The 19,009-nt window shown below is 46.2% G+C and overlaps 1 protein-coding gene across 7 annotated transcripts in view; it reads left to right on the top strand.

The window, feature by feature from the left end:
- LOC141072599 (sphingomyelin phosphodiesterase 3-like) overlaps positions 1-19,009 on the top strand; it is an 844,331-nt gene that overhangs the window by 466,353 nt on the left and 358,969 nt on the right. The gene's annotated exons all lie outside the window — the stretch shown is intronic.

The following is a 19,009-nucleotide window of genomic DNA, read 5'->3' as shown; positions in this document are numbered from 1 at the left end:
ACACCCCTTTCACAGCCTCGTGATTGCCTGGATCCGAGTGGCAGCTGGGATCTGAGCGGCGGCTGGGATCCAAGCAACGGCCGGGATCCCAACAGTGGTCGGGAGCCCAGCAGCGGTTGGGATCGCAGCGGTAGCCTGGATCCGAGCGGCAGCTGGGATCCCAGCGCCGGTCGGGATCGCAGCGGCGACCTGGATCTGAGCGGCAGCTGGGATCCCAGTGGCGGTCAGGATCGCAGCGGCGTTCGGGATCGCAGCTGCGTCCTGGATCCGAGCGGCATCACTTAGGTGTTCCAAAATGGCAGTCGGCGTACTTCCGGTGCGGAGCAGTGGATTGTGGGATTTGGGGACATCGAGACGGAAGTGGATGACAGTCAATTTAAGGCAATTATATGTATAGATAGATCAATCACTGTCCATAGGCAGCAACGACAGTCCAGCTTAGACTGCAAAATTATAGTGACGAGAGCATTCCAAATATTTTAGTGTAAATGTGCCTTAGTCTGTAGAGCCATTTATATGAGCTGATAATCAGGGTATGTATGCTTGTTCCATGATTGTCTTCTCATCTGAAAAGGCAGGCAACCAAACGGCGAGTAAAATGCTCACTGAATGACTGCCACACTCGATATGGGTAATTCCGGCGGACGGCACAGCATACACAAACAATGGGATGGAAAAAGGGAGAGGAATGGGGCACCTCCTATCAACAACCTGGGGGCTCGCAGTGTGTGGCGCTTAGTGCTCCCTCTCCCTGGTATGTGCTTGACTAATTGCCTTTTGTCTGGCCACAAGGCTGTCATGGTATTTTCTATCCTGGTGACCAGCTCTGGTTTATTCCTTTACTCTGCTCTGCTGGCCATTTACTATTAACCCCTGACACCTTCCTTGTGACCTTATGGTATATGCTACTTGGTACTGACATATCTGGACTATATTTATATTATTATCTTGATATCTATTGAGGTGCACTATTTACCATCACCCTGTGATTTTCTCTTTGTGTCACTTTTGTAACCACAACCTGTCAATTTTTATCTGGTCTCTTAATAAAGATTTGTGATTTTTACCACATCTTATCTTGGACATTTTTGCACTGATCTTTCTTCTGAGTAAATTGTATGTTTACAATGTGTCCTGCTCCTCCACTATGTTTCAATGAGCCGGGACAGTATTTTATTGTATTACCTTCCTTTATGATCATTCACATATGATGTAACTCATTTCTAGCTCATTGTGCTACCATTTTTGTTCACTATCAACAACCTGTGCCTATCCCTATACTCCCCTAACGTCCTATGCTGGTCCTCCCCCCCCCCCCCGCCGCCATCACATGCCTTATCCCTAGCTGTCAGCTCACTATACCCTGGCTAGTGCACTGGCCGGCAAGGACGCCAGACTCACCACTGCAGATGTTATCAACACAGGGGAAGTGACAAGCACGAGACAGAAAAGGAAAGGGAAAACGATACTTAGCTCCAGCCTCTGCTGTCATGCTCCAGACAGTAAAGGATGTGGAATATGGAACTCAAACTCCACAGAAGCAGCAGGCTGGTCTTCATAGAATAACTCTAATACCAACAGCCAGCTGATTCGTCATGTGACTATTTAAAGTACGATGGGAGTGGTCACCAACCACATGAGTTGACCAGCAACAAAGCAGCTGCCAGTAAGGAAACTGGAATTAACCCTTGCTGACCCAAAAGGAAAAAAATATTTAAATTATAGCAGTACCAGAGCTGTCACGAATCTAAAAATGAATCGTGACAATGACTGTATTAAAGGAATTGTCTGGTTTAAAACTACAAGTCTGAAAATAATCACATCGCACACTGTGAGGATTCTCCAATGTTGGTGCGAGGAAATGCAGACATGCAACCACAAATATGTGATATGCACAATCTTGGCCACACTCTGACTACATGGGTGCTGCCTGGTTCAGTGCAAGTGTATTGAGAGATGCTGGAAACAGTCTAGTTTCCAGGGAAGTCCAAAATATAAAGCTGTCACACCACAGTTTAAAAAAACTGGAGAAGTTCAGAGAAGAGCCACCAAAATGGTGACCGGTCTGTTAACCATGTCCTATGAAGAACAGTTACAGGATTTAGGAATGTTTAGCTTGAAAAAAGAAGATTGAGAAGAGACTTAATAGCTGTCTACAAATATCTCAAGGGCTGTCATATTGTCTGGGATGATTTAGTGAATCCTGCTTTGAGCAGGGGGTTGGACAAGATGACCCAGGAGGTCCCTTCCAACTCTACCATTCTATGATTCTAAACACCATGCTTCATTCAGTAAGGCCTAATTCACACATCCGTTGTACATGCCTGTTTGACAGCACTTGGACTCATAGAGGTTTCAATAATAATCGAAACTTCCAAACTGATCGGTGTATTCGGTCCTTGAGACTCAGAATACACCGACAGATTCTCATCCATTTTGCTATTCAAATTCAACCATTCAAGTCTATGGGGGTCCATTAAACATGAATGAAACGTGTTGACCTAGTTTGTACTTCATTGTTCCATCAGTTTTTCACTTGTAAGATTCAGTAAATAAATGAAAGTTTAGACAATTTATCTGTTTCAGTTTTTATGAATGCATGAGAAGAAAATGGATGCTACACTGTGGAGGAAACATGATGAGAGAAAACGCACAGATGTAAAATTGACATAGGTGTGTGAACGCAGCCAAAGGAGCACAGAGACAGCTTATCTTTTCTGACATCAAAGAGTTAGATGTTGAAATTCATCTGCGCCTTTCTTCAGTCAGGAAGCCCCCATACATATTAAATTGTCAATGGACCATGCTGAAATCTGCCAGTCTTGTGTTGTGTCTTGTATCAGCCTTCAAGTTTGGCGTCCTCTACTGACAGATGCAATAAACTGCTGAATGCAGCTGTTAGAATTGGAGACGACGCGGGAGAACTGTGCTATGCCACACGCTTTCTGAGCTATGAATAGAAGGGCGAACACTGCTGGCCTGTGGGATTAAAGCTGTATTTGTGTCTTAAGTAACAGGCAGGTGATACGAAGGCCTGTGTGCTGCAGTGAACAGTGCAGCCACCTGTTGCACATACGGCCGCCTAATCACAAAGCGAAATCTTAATCCTACCTGATTGGAGCTGGAAAGCAACTTCCAGAGCCAACAACACCTGTTGCAGGCTGCAAACTGAGCCAGCAACAGATCACACATAGTCCTTGTGTCACATCATCCTGGCTGCAGCTTATTCTATATCCTACCATTTATGTTAGAGAATTTCCACCCAAATGACATTATGCATGGATGCAATGTATAATAAAGCGTACACTCCAGCTGCTTCATGTTATTCATATTTTATGTTCCTGCTTATTGCACTGTACTTCCCAGGATGTGGTATAATGTCCTTGTTTTTTTCTTCGTAATATACTCATCTGAAAAAAGCAGAAGGTGCATTCCATCTGAGAAGTTTTCATGTGGACATAGCTTTAATCTCCATTTTGCGAAATCATCAAAAAAAGACCTTCAAAAAGCAGAGGTTTTTATACCTAATAAAGAGTATTAAAAACCTAGTGGATGCTGACTAGCGAATATAACAAATAATAAATGCATCGTAAATATCAATAGGCTAAGAAGCCATAGTCCTTATCTCCTACCACCTGCCATGTTCCTGGAAGATAAGGAGTTAAAATAATGACAAGCTGGATAAGGGGTAATATAATTGAGAGCTAGCAATAATAGTTGTACACTCTGTCTGGTCATTGTCCCATTTCTGGGCTGTCAGCCAGAAGATAGGAATGTTGTCAGAATAAGCTGTTATGTTCCAAGAAACAGATTTAACATAGTGGCCACCTGTGCACAAACCCAATGCCAACCCTGTGCCAGTGGCATGCAATCTCATAGCTAACAGTGGCACCAATGAAGCTAAACAAGAACATCTATCTTTGTAGCTGAGCAAGTAGGTCCATAAATGAATCTGTTATCTTCCAATGTTCTTACGAAATGCCCATGTTGTAGAGGTTGCTGGACATGAAGGAGGGCTAGTGTGTAGCTCGAGCTCTGTGTGTGTGTTACCCTAAGGCCACAGGCACACATTGAGTATTTGGTCAGTTTTTACCTCGGTATTTGGTCAGTTTTTTAGCTCATTATGTGGAAGCCAAATCAGAGGAATCGACAATCAGAGGAAATTTTCACCCTCTCCTGGTTTTGACCTGGTTGATGGCCCCATAAGATGCTCCATAGAGTAATATGCCCCATATGCTGCTCCATAACGGTTGATGGCCCCATAACATGCTGCATAGAATAATATGCCCATATGATGCTGCTGCGGCGACCTTAAAAAAATGACATACCCACCTCTCATCGCTATGGGGGCCAGGTGCTGGTGTTGCTGCTGGCTCTGGTCCCTGGCACTTGCGATATTCACCTGTCCCCATTCCACTGCCTCGTGTCACTCTGTCTTCCGGTTCTCTGCAGTGACTGTTCAGACAGAGGGCACACACGAAACATGTCATCACGCCCTCTGACCTCAACGTCACAGCCAGAGGATGTGGAAGACACAGCGGCACGCGGCGGTGGAACGGGGACAGGAGAATATCGCACGGCTCCCCCTGTCCTCCCTGTCATACTCACCCCCTCCTGGTGCGGTCTATGCACTTCTTGCTTCTCCATCGTCCCGGGGCCGGCAGCGCCTTCCAGTGTTCAGTGGTCACATGGTACCACACATTAAAGTAATGAATATGCGCTCCACGCCTATGGGAGTGCAGTTGCATGTATATTCAATACTTTAATGAGCAGTAACACGTGGCCACTGAACACAGGAAGAGCTGCCAGTGCCAGAGACCATATGAGAAGCAGGGAAGTGCAGAGACCACGCCAGGAGGGGGTGAGTATGATCTGACAGCCGCTGGCTCCGTCCGCTCCCCCTCCCCCACCTACCGCCTGGGACAATGACTCAAGTATAAGCCGAGAGGGGCACTTTCAGCCTAAAAAATGGGCTGAAAATCTTGGCTTATACTCAAGTATATACGGTCCTCAATATGTGTACATGGCCTTACACATATCCAATGAGGAGCTCCAGGAGGGAAGTCACCCAGGAGAAGCTGAGGTCTGGCCTAGTACAGTGGGAGCCCGATGCTAGCTGGAAAGCAAAGCTTAGTGACACAGACTCTCTCGAATGGACAAACAACAGGATAGAGTGTTTTAATAAAGCATGCTCGATCCTTCCCCTCACTGACATCATCAATTGTGCGTATTATATGTACATGTACTGTCCGTGTTAAAGTCGGGTCACACACTGACCTATGTTGTAGAATAGGCCTGTTCACAGTCAGTCGCAGCAGGCAATATTCTTTTCCGTATTGCGGATGAGACTCGCTTATTCAGGTGTATGGGCACACAACATAAACAGATTCCCTACGGATCAGCTTTATTGCATTTGTTTGTTTTTTTACAGATACAGTTTGCTAAGTCAATAATGGTAATGTATTTGGTTTTATACATTTCTTTTAACTGCTGATGTATAAAAAAGGATCCAACGCAGTTATAGAAATCAGACACACAAATGGCATACATAAGGCAATACAGATGAAAGGTGGAAAACTGGATGATTTTGTATACTGTTGTCTGAACCTGGCCTTACTCTAGATGTAATAGCCATGACTATGATTGTTATTGCTGCTCTGCCTGATTCTAGAGAATGTGTTTGCGCTGCAATAACAGGCAAAGCTCACGGAGAGCAGTGGGGCTGTTTGTAGGTGTTTCTCAGAAAAAAGTAAATCTATGAGAATATTTAAGGGAACTGCATAGACAGCAATTTCATAATCAGGTCCACAGGTTGTCATTAAAAACAACTTACAGCATGTGTCTGAGCCTTACAAGTGATACGCCTGTTATGTGGGGTAATCTTTGGCCTATTTAAAATGTATATAAGAAGAAGACTAATTACAAGTAGAACTAAAGTTCAAAAAGAACAAAATGGCAATGTCTCTTATGCTGTCGAAAGCATTGCTGGCAGGATACAACAGAAACAAGGGTAGCAATTCAACGTAGCATTCTGTTACAGCTGGATCTCGACGCGCGTGGGAGTTTTCCATCATTTTTTTCTAGCATAAAATAATTTACTTTGCGTTATGAAATTATAAAGCTATAAAAAGCAACAGATAAATAAGAATAAAGGTCATTGGGCTTTTTCTGAGTATAAATTTGACACAAAGTATGTGCAAAAGACACAAATAATACATCGCTGCCTGCACTCGGACCATTTTTAATGGATACTGTATATTAGCACTGTCTTATAAACATTCTGGCAAAAAAAGTCTGTTCATGCGAATAATACACACATCCTCAAAAAATATATAGAGGTTTTAGGAATAATGTGTGTATTATTCATGTTTAATGGATGTTTGAAGTCAGCCTCAGGGTGGATTCACATGCAACAATTTATTTTTGTCTAAATTTGTACAGAATTTACGTAAGTTTACTTGCCACAAAAGCAGCCGTATCCAGATGACTGCAACTGATTTACAGGAACAAAATGTTTCAGGAACAAAATATGCTCCATGTGAATCCCACTTTAAGCCTCTTTCACCCATCCTGATACTTCCAGGAATGGAAAAACCAGTACCAGTGCTATCCATGTCTGTGTGTACGTGTGTGTCATCTCTGTGCAGTCTGTGTGCACCATCAGTGTGACACGTAATGTAATAGAATGCAGAATAGAAATGACAGATGTTTAGGTGTTAGATAGAAATATGTTCGTGAGATATATAATTAGTGCCATGCGTGCCTAGTTTACTGTACATGTATTTAGCAAAAACATAAATATAAGAAAAAACTGGCGAGTCGCCCCCTTATTTTTAATAACTAGCTAAGGGAAAGCAGACAGCTACAGGCTGATATTAATAGGCTATATATGAGCCTGTTCGGCCGAGTTCAAAGAGAGGGGGAGATGGTGACCCAGTTTATGAATGCGCTGCAGGAACTTCATACCGCCATTGCTCGCAAAGACAGTGTAGGCATAGGGTCTATTGACTTAGTGCTGCGAGACCAATTAATGATGGGACTATGGGACTGCAGCTGAAGCAGGCTCTGCGGGAGCGCTTGAGAGTAAAACCCAGCATGACTTTCTCTGAAGTAGGGAGCAAGGCGCGCACGCGTGAGCAAGAGCAGGCGGTGACAGTTCCGGTGGGGAAGGTCCGGAGTGGAGAGGTGTCTGCAACCATGGCGACTGAAGAAGATAGAAGAATTGAGAAAGGAGATACAACAGATACAGGAAGAGTTGGCTGATTCAAAGAAAGTACCCGTAGTAGCTGCAAGCCCACCTGTAAATCAACGTGAGTCTGTCCCCCGCCATGAGAATGAGAATGTACCGCAGAGAAGGACCCCTCACATGTTATAACTGTGGAGAAGTATGATACGTAGCCTGGTGGCGCACCCAAAGGGGTAGGTCTATCCAGCACCGTCCATTAAACTAGGGGCCTCTCAGCCTGGGGGACACCGCTCAGAGCCTGTATCGTTAAGAAGGAGTACTAGAAGTCCCAGAAACCTTGTTTCCATGTGCCACCTTGTCTGGGCAGAGATGAACAGTCGAGCAGTACATTGTCTGGTCGATACTGGCTCACAGGTGACCACAATGCCCGAAGACTACTTCCGCCGGCAATTTACTGAAGTGATGCGGCCTGAATGGGGACCATTGATAAAGCTCACGGCTAGAGATGAGCGACTTTACCTTTTTTAGGGTCGAGTCAGGTTTCATGAAACCCGACTTTCTCAAAAGTCGAGTCGAACGAAATTGGCCGACTATAGTGAAAAGTCGGGGGTCCGACTGAAACACGAAACCCAATGCAAATCAATGGGGAAGCAAAATCAACAGGGAGTGGAGGACAGTAAACACACCTACAGTGCCCATTTCAATGCCAACAACATCAATTCTTATTACTTAAGCTTGTCAACCTTATTTTACTTTATAATAATAGTTACGCATTGAAAACGGGGTTATTTGGCTAAAGTTGTGGGGGGGTAGGGCTGGCTCCAGTTTTTCGTGTGCCCCGGGCCAAAGAGTGTCAGTGCGCCCCTTTAAGGCTGGTTTCACATTTGCGTTTTTTAGCGCTGGAAAAAAACGCATACCTGCGCATGCGTTTTTTCCCCTATATTTAACATGGGTGCGCATACCTGCGCGCTGGTAAGCGCATGTATGCGATTTTCATGCACTGCGTTTTTTTGGGGTGTGCGTTTGGATTTTCCAGACGCAGCATGTTGCATTTTTTGGCCCTGCAAAAAAGCGCATGCGCACATATGCGCACGTTTTGCGCTAAAAATGGCCATTATAGCCTATGGATGCGCATACATGCGCACTGGCATGCACATGTATGCGTTTTTTTGCACATGCGTTTTTTTTTTTAACCATGGAATTTAGGGGTTTAGGGTTAGGGTTAGGGTCAGGGTTAGGGTTGGGGTTAGGGTCAGGGTTAGGGTTAAGTATGGTTTGGTTAAGGGTCAGGGTCAGGGTTAGGGTTGGGGTTAGGGTCAGGGTTAGGGTTAAGTATGGTTTGGTTAAGGGTTAGGGTCAGGGTTAGGGTTGGGGTTAGGGTCAGGGTCAGGGTTAAGTATGGTTTGGTTAAGGGTTAGGGTCAGGGTTAGGGTTAGGGTTAAGTATGGTTTGGTTAAGGGTTAGGGTCAGGGTTAGGGTTGGGGTTAGGGTCAGGGTTAGGGTTAAGTATGGTTTGGTTAAGGGTTAGGGTCAGGGTTAGGGTTAGGGTCAGGGTTAGGGTCAGGGTTAGGGTTAAGTATGGTTTGGTTAAGGGTTAGGGTCAGGGTTAGGGTTAGGGTCAGGGTTAGGGTTAAGTATGGTTTGGTTAAGGGTTAGGGTCGGGGTTAGGGTTAGGGTCAGGGTTAGGGTCAGGGTTAGGGTTAGGGTTAAGTATGGTTTGGTTAAGGGTTAGGGTCAGGGTTAGGGTTAGGGTCAGGGTTAGGGTTAAGTATGGTTTGGTTAAGGGTTAGGGTCAGGGTTAGGGTTAGGGTTAGGGTCAGGGTTAGGGTTAGGGTTAGGGTCAGGGTTAGGGTTAGGGTTAGGGTTAGGGTTAAGTATGGTTTGGTTAAGGGTTAGGGTCAGGGTTAGGGTTAGGGTTAGTTAGGGTTTAGGGTTTGGGTTAGGGTTAAGTATGGTTTGGTTAAGGGTCAGGGTTAGGGCTAGGGTTAGGGTCAGGGTTAGGGTTAGGGTTAGGGTCAGGGTTAGGGTTAGTAAAGTCATGGTTTGGGTTAGTGTGAGGGGCCAACTAATGTTGGAAAAAAACGCAAACGCGGTAAAAACGCACTAAAAACGCATACAAACGCATAAAAACGCTGCGTTTTTTTCATGCATGCTCATAAAAATGCTTGAAAGAAACGCAGCAGTTGTATGCTTTTGTATGCGTTTTTTCAATGCGTTTTATTGCGGGGAAAAACGCGCTGCAAAAAAAAGCAAGTGTGAAACTAGCCTAACACATACCACAATTCATGATGCTCCGATACGGCACAGAAATATAGGTATAGTACAATGAAAAATACTTCACTTCTTACGTGACATGACTGATATCTATTTTAAATTCTACAATAGCTCAAAAAATGGACAGTATATTACTCCATACAGTATTGTGGCCACCACATGGTGCGCCATATAGAATAATGAGCCCATTTATTTCTCCATACAGAATAATTGGTCCCACATAATGTTCCATACAGTATATGATGGTCTCCATGGATGATGCTCCAGTGTGTTATGGGCCCAAATAATGCTCCATATATAATGGGCCCCATTTCTAATGCTCCAGTGTATAATGGTCCCCATAGATGCTGCTCCAGTGTCTGATGTCCCCCATTTGGAATGCTCCAGTATATGATGGGCCTCATGGATGATGCTCCAGTGTATGATGGGCCCAAATAATGCTCCATATATAATCTGCCCCATTTAGAACCCAGGCATGATATGTGAAAAGAGCTCCATGGAGTAATCTGAAGTGTGGGCTGCTGCATCCTTCACTTTTGGCGTGAGTGAAGGACCCAAGGAAAGGGGTTGCTCCTGACCAGAAGCCTGCACTGACGACTCAGAGCTTGCATTTTTTGGAACTTCAGAAGAGGAGACGATAGAGCTGGAGACTGTTTCAGCAATGTAAGGCAAAACCAGTTCCTAATGCTCTGGCTTTAAAAGCAGTTTACCTACTCCCAGAAAAGGGAACCTTACAGGCCTTCTGGAGCCAGACCATGACGCAGACTCAACACCTGTCTTAGCTGCTATTGTGCTTTTGGCACTACCAGCAGATGCACCACCATCAGTACTAGCTGGCCCCCCACACTCACGTCCGTGGCCTCATCCACCATACTTACTAACTTTTGTGAAAATGTACCCAAAATACCAGCAAATATATGGTACTGTATCAGAAGCGTACAGCTTTATACAGTCTAGGGATAATTGTAAATCTCCATATATATTTCATGAGTCATACACAGACGCTCACAGGCTCAGTATGGATTACAAAATAATATAAAAAGTTGAAAAAGGGTACAGTATCACCAGATACAAGATATATAGTATAGTTTAAACATTCTGAATCTCCGTATATATTTCAGGAGGCAGACACAAACGGTCTTAGGCCCAGTATGGATTAGACAAGACTATAAAAAGCAGTAAATGGGTAATGTATCACAAGCGTACAGCTGTATACAGTGTTGGTGTAATCTTAAATCTCCAACTATATTTCCGGAGTAACAGACAGACGTTCACAGGCTCATTATGAATTACACCAGAATCAAAATAGCAAAAAAGGGTACTGTATCAGAAACGTAGAGCTGTATACAGGGTTGGGCAAATTTGAAATCTCGGTATATATTTCCGGAGTCACCCTCAGATGCTCGCTCAGTCTGGATTTGACCATAATACAAAATGTTGAAAAAAAGGTACTGGATAACAAGATAGCAAGTATATACACTCACTGGCCACTTTATTAGGTACACCATGCTAGTAACGGGTTGGACCCCTTTTGCCTTCAGAACTGCCTCAATTCTTCGTGGCAGAGATTCAACAAGGTGCTGGAAGCATTCCTCAGAGATTTTGGACCATATTGACATGATGGCATCACACAGTTGGCGCAGATTTGTCGGCTGCACATCCCTGATGCGAATCTCCCGTTCCACCACATCCCAAAGATGCTCTATTGGATTGAGATCTGGTGACTGAGGAGGCCATTTGAGTACAGTAAACTCATTGTCATGTTCAAGAAACCAATCTGAGATGATTCGAGCTTTATGACATGGCGCATTATCCTGCTGAAAGTAGCCATCAGATGTTGGGTACATTGTGGTCATAAAGGGATGGACATGGTCAGCAACAATACTCAGGTAGGCTGTGGCGTTGCAACGATGCTCAATTGGTACCAAGGGGCCCAAAGAGTGCCCAGAAAAAATTCCCGACACCATGACACCACCACCACCAGCCTGAACCGTTGATACAAGGCAGGATGGATCCATGCTTTCATGTTGTTTACGCCAAATTCTGACCCTACCATCCGAATGTCGCAGCAGAAATCGAGACTCATCAGACCAGGCAACGTTTTTCCAATCTTCTACTGTCCAATTTCGATGAGCTTGTGCAAATTGTAGCCTCAGTTTCCTGTTCTTAGCTGAGAGGAGTGGTACCCAGTGTGGTCTTCTGCTGCTGTAGCCCATCTGCCTCAAAGGTCGATGCACTGTGCGTTCAGAGATGCTCTTCTGCCTACCTTGGTTGTAACGGGTGGCAATTTGAGTCACTGTTGCCTTTCTATCAGCTCGAACCAGTCTGCCCATTCTCCTCTGACCTCTGGCATCAACATGGCATTTCTGGCCACAGAACTGCCGCTCACTGGATTTTTTTTCTTTTTCGGACCATTCTCTGTAAACCCTAGAGATGGTTGTGCGTGAAAATCCCAGTAGATCAGCAGTTTCTGAAATACTCAGACCAGCCCTTCTGGCACCAACAATCATGCCACGTTCAAAGGCACTCAAATCACCTTTCTTCCCCATACTGATGCTCGGTTTGAACTGCAGGAGATTGTCTTGACCATGTCTACATGCCTAAATGCACTGAGTTGCCGCCATGTGATTGGCTGATTAGAAATTAAGTCTTAACACACAGTTGGACAGGTGTACCTAATAAAGTGGCCAGTGAGTGTATATTATAGGGTACAATTTAAATCTCCGTATAGATATTCCCGTAGTCACCCTCAGACGCTCACTCAGTATGGATTTGACCGTAATCTTAATGTCGAACAAAGGTACTGTATAACAAGATAGAATCTGTATATAGTATAGGGTAAAATGTTTATCTCCGTATATATAGAAGGAGGAAACCACACACGCTCACTCAGTATGGATTATACCGTAATAAAAAATTTAGAGCAAAGGTACTGTGTCAGCAGATACCTGGTGTATCCAGTCTAGGGGTAATTGTAAATTTCCGTCTATATTTCCAGAGTCAGACACAGACACTCACAGGCTCAGTATGGATTACACCAGAATATAAAAAGTAGAAAAAGGGAAATGTATTCGAAGCGTACACCAGTATACATTGTTGGGGTACTTTTAAATTGTCGTATATATTTCAGTCTCAGTAAGCCAGTCCAGACACTCCGCTACTGGAAGCTAGATGGATATAAGTACAGACGGAAAGTCAAGTGTTTGCAGAAATTTGGGAATTACTGATCACGGGAAAACCTCCCGGTAGATTTCACAGAGGCGATGCTGACCCTCAATTACTTTGTCTGTGGAGACAGTGAAATCGGTTATTTGTGAAGAAAGGATTGCTGTATCCATCAAATTGTGATCACAGGGAGAGATGTAGACATGGTCCTCACTGCCTATCATGATGTGTCTGGTCTACTGTTGAGCATTCCGATACCGCAAATATCGGGTATCGTCCGATATTCGCGGTATCGGAATTCCGATACTTTTTGCATATCGAATACCGGAATCGGAAGTTCCCATAATGCTATGAGCCAGTTTGATTTGATTAAGCCAATGAGGAATCTTAAGAAGTGTGGGCACATCCTGTTAGGTATGTAGGCATGTTAACTAATGGCATGGCTGTGATTGGCTGTGAGCAGACCACCCAGCTGCTCCTCCCCCAGACACACACTGAACAGTGATCTATGGAAAGTGAAACTAGTGAGGGACGAGCAAACGACCAGTTCTTATTTCAATGCCAGAATACACCCCCCTGGATGTATATCTTAGAAGCAAGAGATGATATCTTGGAAACCGTGTAGACTAGCCACAGAAGGTAAATTACTTATTGTCAGCATTCTGCAGCCTAGATATGCACTGAGATTATGTGAAAAGCCCAGACAACCTGTTCTGTTATGTATTTCCGCCATGTTTGATCGCCCGCCAGGGCTGGTGGGGTACTCGGTACTCGGTTTCAATGGGAGATGTCACGGAAGCTGTGACCCGGTCCGTGGCCCTGGGCGTCCATTGTGAAAGGGAAATGTTGAACGTGTGGATGATGATTAAAGTTTATGAGTGAATGATTCGTGACGCCACCTGTGGTGTTCGGCAATGAAGTTGTTAAGCCGATGCTGCAGACAGATTCTCTGGGACAGATGGTGTGGTGTAGCTTTGATGTTGTGGCCCTCCAGAGGTAGGACTGTAGTCCCAGGGCAGTGTAGGTGGAGAGGTAGTGAAGAGACATAGATGGTGCAGCGCTAGGAACAGAGATTTAGCAGTGCTGAGTGTGTTGGCGCAGGAATAACTGGAGGACACCAGGGCATGTAGTTCCAAAGCTTTACTCACAGTCTGTTGTGCATACAGGTGCCCGCATCTGTGCCATATCCTCCGGGTCAGGGGCTCAGTCAACCTCCAAGCTAAATGAAGCACTCCGTTCCAACACTCCGCCAACATGTGCCTTTTCTGAACGTCTCCCTCTATTGCTACACAACCCCTTTAACATAGTCAATATCTTTGTAACGCCGAATGTCTTAAAAATTAATTCCTGCTATTCCATTTGATTGGGCTAAACCTCTATGCCTTTAATGTCTCCTCCACCTCCTCAATACATTCTACATTATTCTTAGTGGTTTTCCTTCATGTAGAATTAACCTACAAGGAAAGAAAGGGATTATTTTAATTCCGATATTTCTGTCCCATTGACTTGCATTGGTTTCCGATATCGGAATTGGTGATATCCGATACTTTTTGGGTATCGGTCCGATCCAATCCAATATTTCCCGATATCAGAAGGTATCGCTCAACACTAGTCTGGTCACTTTGGAGTGCAAAAGACAGAAGCCACAGGCCGTAGGCGATTATATTGGATTGGCATGAGAGGAGACATTGAAAAATGATGGCAGGAATGTCACACGTCTGTGACTATCACAACTGTGAAAGGTGATCATAAAGCACCACTGCATCCGATTGTGAGTTGATGTCCATTACAAATGGTAGCCATTGATCATCTGAAGGTAGAGGCAAGCAGGACAGGCCATAGCTACATCTTAACCATCATCGATCAGTTCACCAAATTTGTAGTGGCCGTCCCTGTAAAGGATTTAACTTCCCAGACTACACAGCGGTGGAACAGGGAGCGGTAAGTATTGCAACTTGCAAGTGCTGTGGCCATGAGCAAGCAGGGGGGGGGGCCACTCGTGGGCGACGGTACTGGCACAGGGCCCCTCATAGTACGCCGGTGTGTCTGACGGTGAGTGGGCCCCCTCACCGTCAGAGACACTATATTGTACTATGAGGGGCCCTGTGCCAGTGCTGTTGGCCAAGAGTGGGCCCACCCACCTGTTCAGAGCAACGGCACTTGTCCGGGTGCGCCAGGTGGTGACCCCAGCACATGGACGCTTGCAATCTGCGCACCCTATCTTTAGCATAGGGTGCACAGATCGTGCACTGGCCGTGCGCTAGCAGGATTTTGCCGTGCGCTGCGCAGTTTGGAAGGTGCGCCCGTGTGCACCGAACGCAGCATGTTACATTTCGGCGCGCACGGCGCACCTTCAAAACTGCGCAGCGCATGGCAAAATCCTGCTAGCGCACGGCAAGCGCACGATCTGCGCACCCTATGCTAAAGATAGGGTGCGCAGATCGCAAGCGTCCATGTGCGCTAGTAGGCGGCGATGACTGGATGGGGCGGGCAGGGAGCCGGCAGGGGGCGGGGCTTAGCGGCGGCCGTGCGCAGGCCGTCGCAGCGCCATAAAGCGCAAATGTGAAACCGGCCTTAGGGAGGTTTAAAAAATGGCATATGTTGATGTGTAGACTGTACATTAAGCAGCTGCAAATGGAGGAATTTGACAAGTCCGAGGAAGTGGAGGACAAAAGCGAGCCAAATTTCTGACAACCTATGTGTCATCAGGGGAAGGTGGGACAAAATCCTTTGAAACCCATGCATGGTTCATTTTAATGAAGGTTAGATAATCAGCATTTTGGGTTGACAGACAGGTCCTTTTTTCTGTCAGGATTCATCCAGCAGCACTGAAGACTCTTTCAGATAGCACACTAGCAGCAGGGCAAGCGAGCTCCTGTAAGGCATATTGTGCCAATTCAGGCCAGGTGTCCAGTTTACAGGCCCAATAGTCAAAGGGGAATGACCTGTGAGGGAGAACATCGATATGGGAGAAGTAGTTTGTAACCATAGTTGACAACTGCTGTCTCCTGTCACTTGCAATCGATGCAGTATTACCAGTCGTGTGAGCGGTGCTTGAGAAATCAGTCCACAACATGGTCATGAAACCCCTGTCTCCAATGCCACTTCGGCTGTGTACACCACGAACACTTCTTCCATTTTGCCCACTTCGGCTCGTGGGAGAACCAGCACCGCTGCTGTGCGCTGGGAATGCCTCAAACAAACGGTTCACCAGAGTTGCTTGTTTGTTAGCCAATATTAGCTCTAGGTTCTCCTGTGGCATGATGTTGTGTAATTTGCCTTTATAGCGTGGATCGAGGATGCTGGCCAACCAGTAGTCGTCATCCTTCATCATTTTAGCAATGCTGGGGTCCCTTTTTAGGATCCGCAAGGCATAATCACACATGTGGGCCAATGTTCCAGGTGTCAATGATGCACTGGCAGTGGTGGGTGGAGGAGCACTTTCTGGCAAGTCCATATCCCTACTGTCACGCACAAACCCTGTACCTGATCTTGCCATGCCAATATTTTCTCTTGCCCTCAGAGAAGCATCCTCGCCAAAATAATCATCCCCCTCATCCTCCTCCTCCTCTTCCTCCACCTCATCCAGGACAGTTCCCTGACCAGACAATGGCTGACTGTCATCAAGGCTTCCCTCCTCCTCCTCCTGTTCCTCCTTCGCTGCAGACACCTGATCCTTAATGTGCATCAAACTTTGCATGAGCAGACGCATAAGTGGGATGCTCATGCTTATGATGGCGTCGTCTGCGCTTACCAGCCGTGTGCATTCCTCAAAACACTGAAGGACTTTACAGAGGTCTTTCAGCTTTGACCACTGCACACCAGACAACTCCATGTCTGCCCTCAAACTGCCTGCCCGTGTATCCTCCCACAAATGCATTACAGCATGCCTCTGTTCGCACAGCCTCTCAACCATGTGCAGGGTGGAGTTCCACCTTGTTGCAACTTCTATGACTAGGCAGTGCTTGGGGAGGTGGAGCAATCGCTGCAGCTTCTGCATATGACTGGAATGTACGGGCGAGCGACGGAAGTGTGAGCCAGGCAAGGTATATGTGTGAGTTTTGCAAGGGCTATGGCTGCCATAAAATTCCAGCCGTTATCACTGACTACCTTGCCAGGCTCAAGATGTAGACTGCCCAGCCATAACTCAGTTTGTCGCTGCAAGTAGTTGGCCAGTACCTCCGTGGTGTGTCTGTTGTCGCCCAAAGACATAATCTTTAAAACAGCCTGCTGCCGCTTACCACTAGCTGTTCGATAGTGGTACACCTCGTGTACAACACTGGCAGCTGCGGATGGAGTGCTCGTGCGACTGCACTGTGTGGATGAGCTTTCACTTCTAGAGGAGGAGGAGGGTCGGACGCCCTACAGCCAACTGTTTCCTATACCATGGGCTAGGCAGCCCTGTTCCACCGCCGCTGTCCTCTGTGGAGCCTGCATCCACCACATTAACCCAGTGCACAGTGATGGACACGTAACGGCCCTGGCCATGCCTACTGGACCATGCATCTGTTGTGAAGTGCACTTTTCCACTCACTGATTGTTTGAGTGCATGGACAATGCGGTCTTTCACATGCAGGTGGAGGGCAGGGATAGCTTTTCAAGAAAAGAAGTGCCGACTGCGTAGGTCATAGCGTGGGACAGCGTAGGCCATGAGCTCTCGGAAAGCTTCGCTTTCAACCAAATGGAAGGGCATCATCTCTAATGAGATCAGTTTGACAATGTAGGCGTTCACAGCCAGTGTACGCGGATGAGAGGATGAGTACTTTCTTGTCCTCACTCAGAGTGTCTGCTTAGGGTGAGCTGGACTTGAGGGGGAACTAGCGGTGGACCAGACGGACTGAGAGGGGGTTAGTGATGGTCTTGGTGGTGATGGCCTAGATTCAGTGTTTCGTTGCAAAACCATTGTGATTCCCTGACTGCTTTGGCCTTGCGACGACACCTCAACATTTATTGCTGGTGGTGTGCTTACCGGTGGCGGAGGTCTTACAGTGGGGGAAGCGGTGGAGCATTGCTGGCTACCTTCAGTCGGAGCAGGTGCACATGTGGTACCTGAGGTTTTGTAGTTCGTCCACGCTTGCAAGTGCATGGTGGTTAAATGTCTAAGTATGCAACTGGTATTCAAATTTCTGAGATTTTTCCCTCGGATAAAGGTCCTTCTGCACTTCTTACAGATAACCTTTGCCTCATCAGTAGGATTTTGGACAAAGAAGTGCCACACTGCACTCTTCCTACTATGGTATACATTTTCAGGTCTTGCACGCTGTGCTAATTTGACCGTGTGGTCAAGCTGTCCTGCACCTCTTTTGGTTTTTGTTCCACGTTTTTGGACAGCTACGGGCCTGCCAGATAACCGCTGCTGCGATGTCGATGCCTGCTGTGGATCCTTCTCCTCATCTGAGCTATTGCCAGCGGCACCCTCTTCCCCCAATGGATGCCAATCTGGGTCAACAACTGGGTCATCCATTACCTCCTCTTCAATTTCATCTGCACCTTCCTCTGTGTCACTGTGTAAGGTGTTATAGTATGCGGGAAGGGGCACCTGAGTTTCATCAGGGTCAGATTCTGGCTCAGTAGACTGCGAGGGCAAAGTAGTGCTGTGGGTCAATGTACCAGCAGAATCATCTTGCAGTGGCTGTGCATCAGTGCACTCCATGTCAGATTCATCTTGGACAGGGAAATTCAGGATTTCACTGTATAACCCAGGCATGGTATGTGAAAAGAGCTCCATGGAGTAATCTGAAGTGTGGGCTGCCGCATCCTTCACTTTTTGTGGGGGTGGAGGACACAAGGAAAGGTGTTTTTCCTGACCAGAACCCTGCACTGACGACTCAGTGCTTGCAGGTTTTGAAAGTTCAGAAGAGGAGGCAATAGAGCTGGTGGCTGTTTCGGCAATGTAAGCCAAAACCTGTTCCTGATGCTCCGGCTTTAAAAGCGGTTTTCCTACTCCCATAAAGGGGAACCTTACAGGCCTTCTTGTGCCAGATGATGATGCAGGCTCAACACCTCCTGCCTTAGTGGCTATTGTGCTTTTGGCATAACCAGCATATACACCACCACCACCATCAGTACCAGCTGCCCCCCCGCCCACGTTCGCAGCCTCTTCCACCATACTTCCTCATGTTTGAGAAAATGTAACAAAAATACCAGCAGATATATGGTACTGTATGAGGAGCATACAGCTGTATAAGGTGTAGGTAAAAATTTAAATCTCTGTATATATTTCCTTAGTCACAGTCGCCCTCCCAGTATGTATTTGACCGTAATCCAACCAGCAGATATACGGTACTGTATCAGAAGCGGACAGCTCTATACGGTGTATGTATGGAAAAATGAAAATCTCCGTCTATTTTTTTACGGAGTCAAACCCAGATAGCATGTATTTGT

Source organism: Dendrobates tinctorius, unplaced genomic scaffold (genome assembly GCF_039654945.1).
Source record: "Dendrobates tinctorius isolate UK_male_01 unplaced genomic scaffold, ASM3965494v1 ptg000278l, whole genome shotgun sequence".
Classification (NCBI taxonomy): domain Eukaryota; kingdom Metazoa; phylum Chordata; class Amphibia; order Anura; family Dendrobatidae; genus Dendrobates; species Dendrobates tinctorius.
Note: the sequence above shows the minus strand (reverse complement) of the source record. Positions and strands in the feature narration are given on the sequence as shown.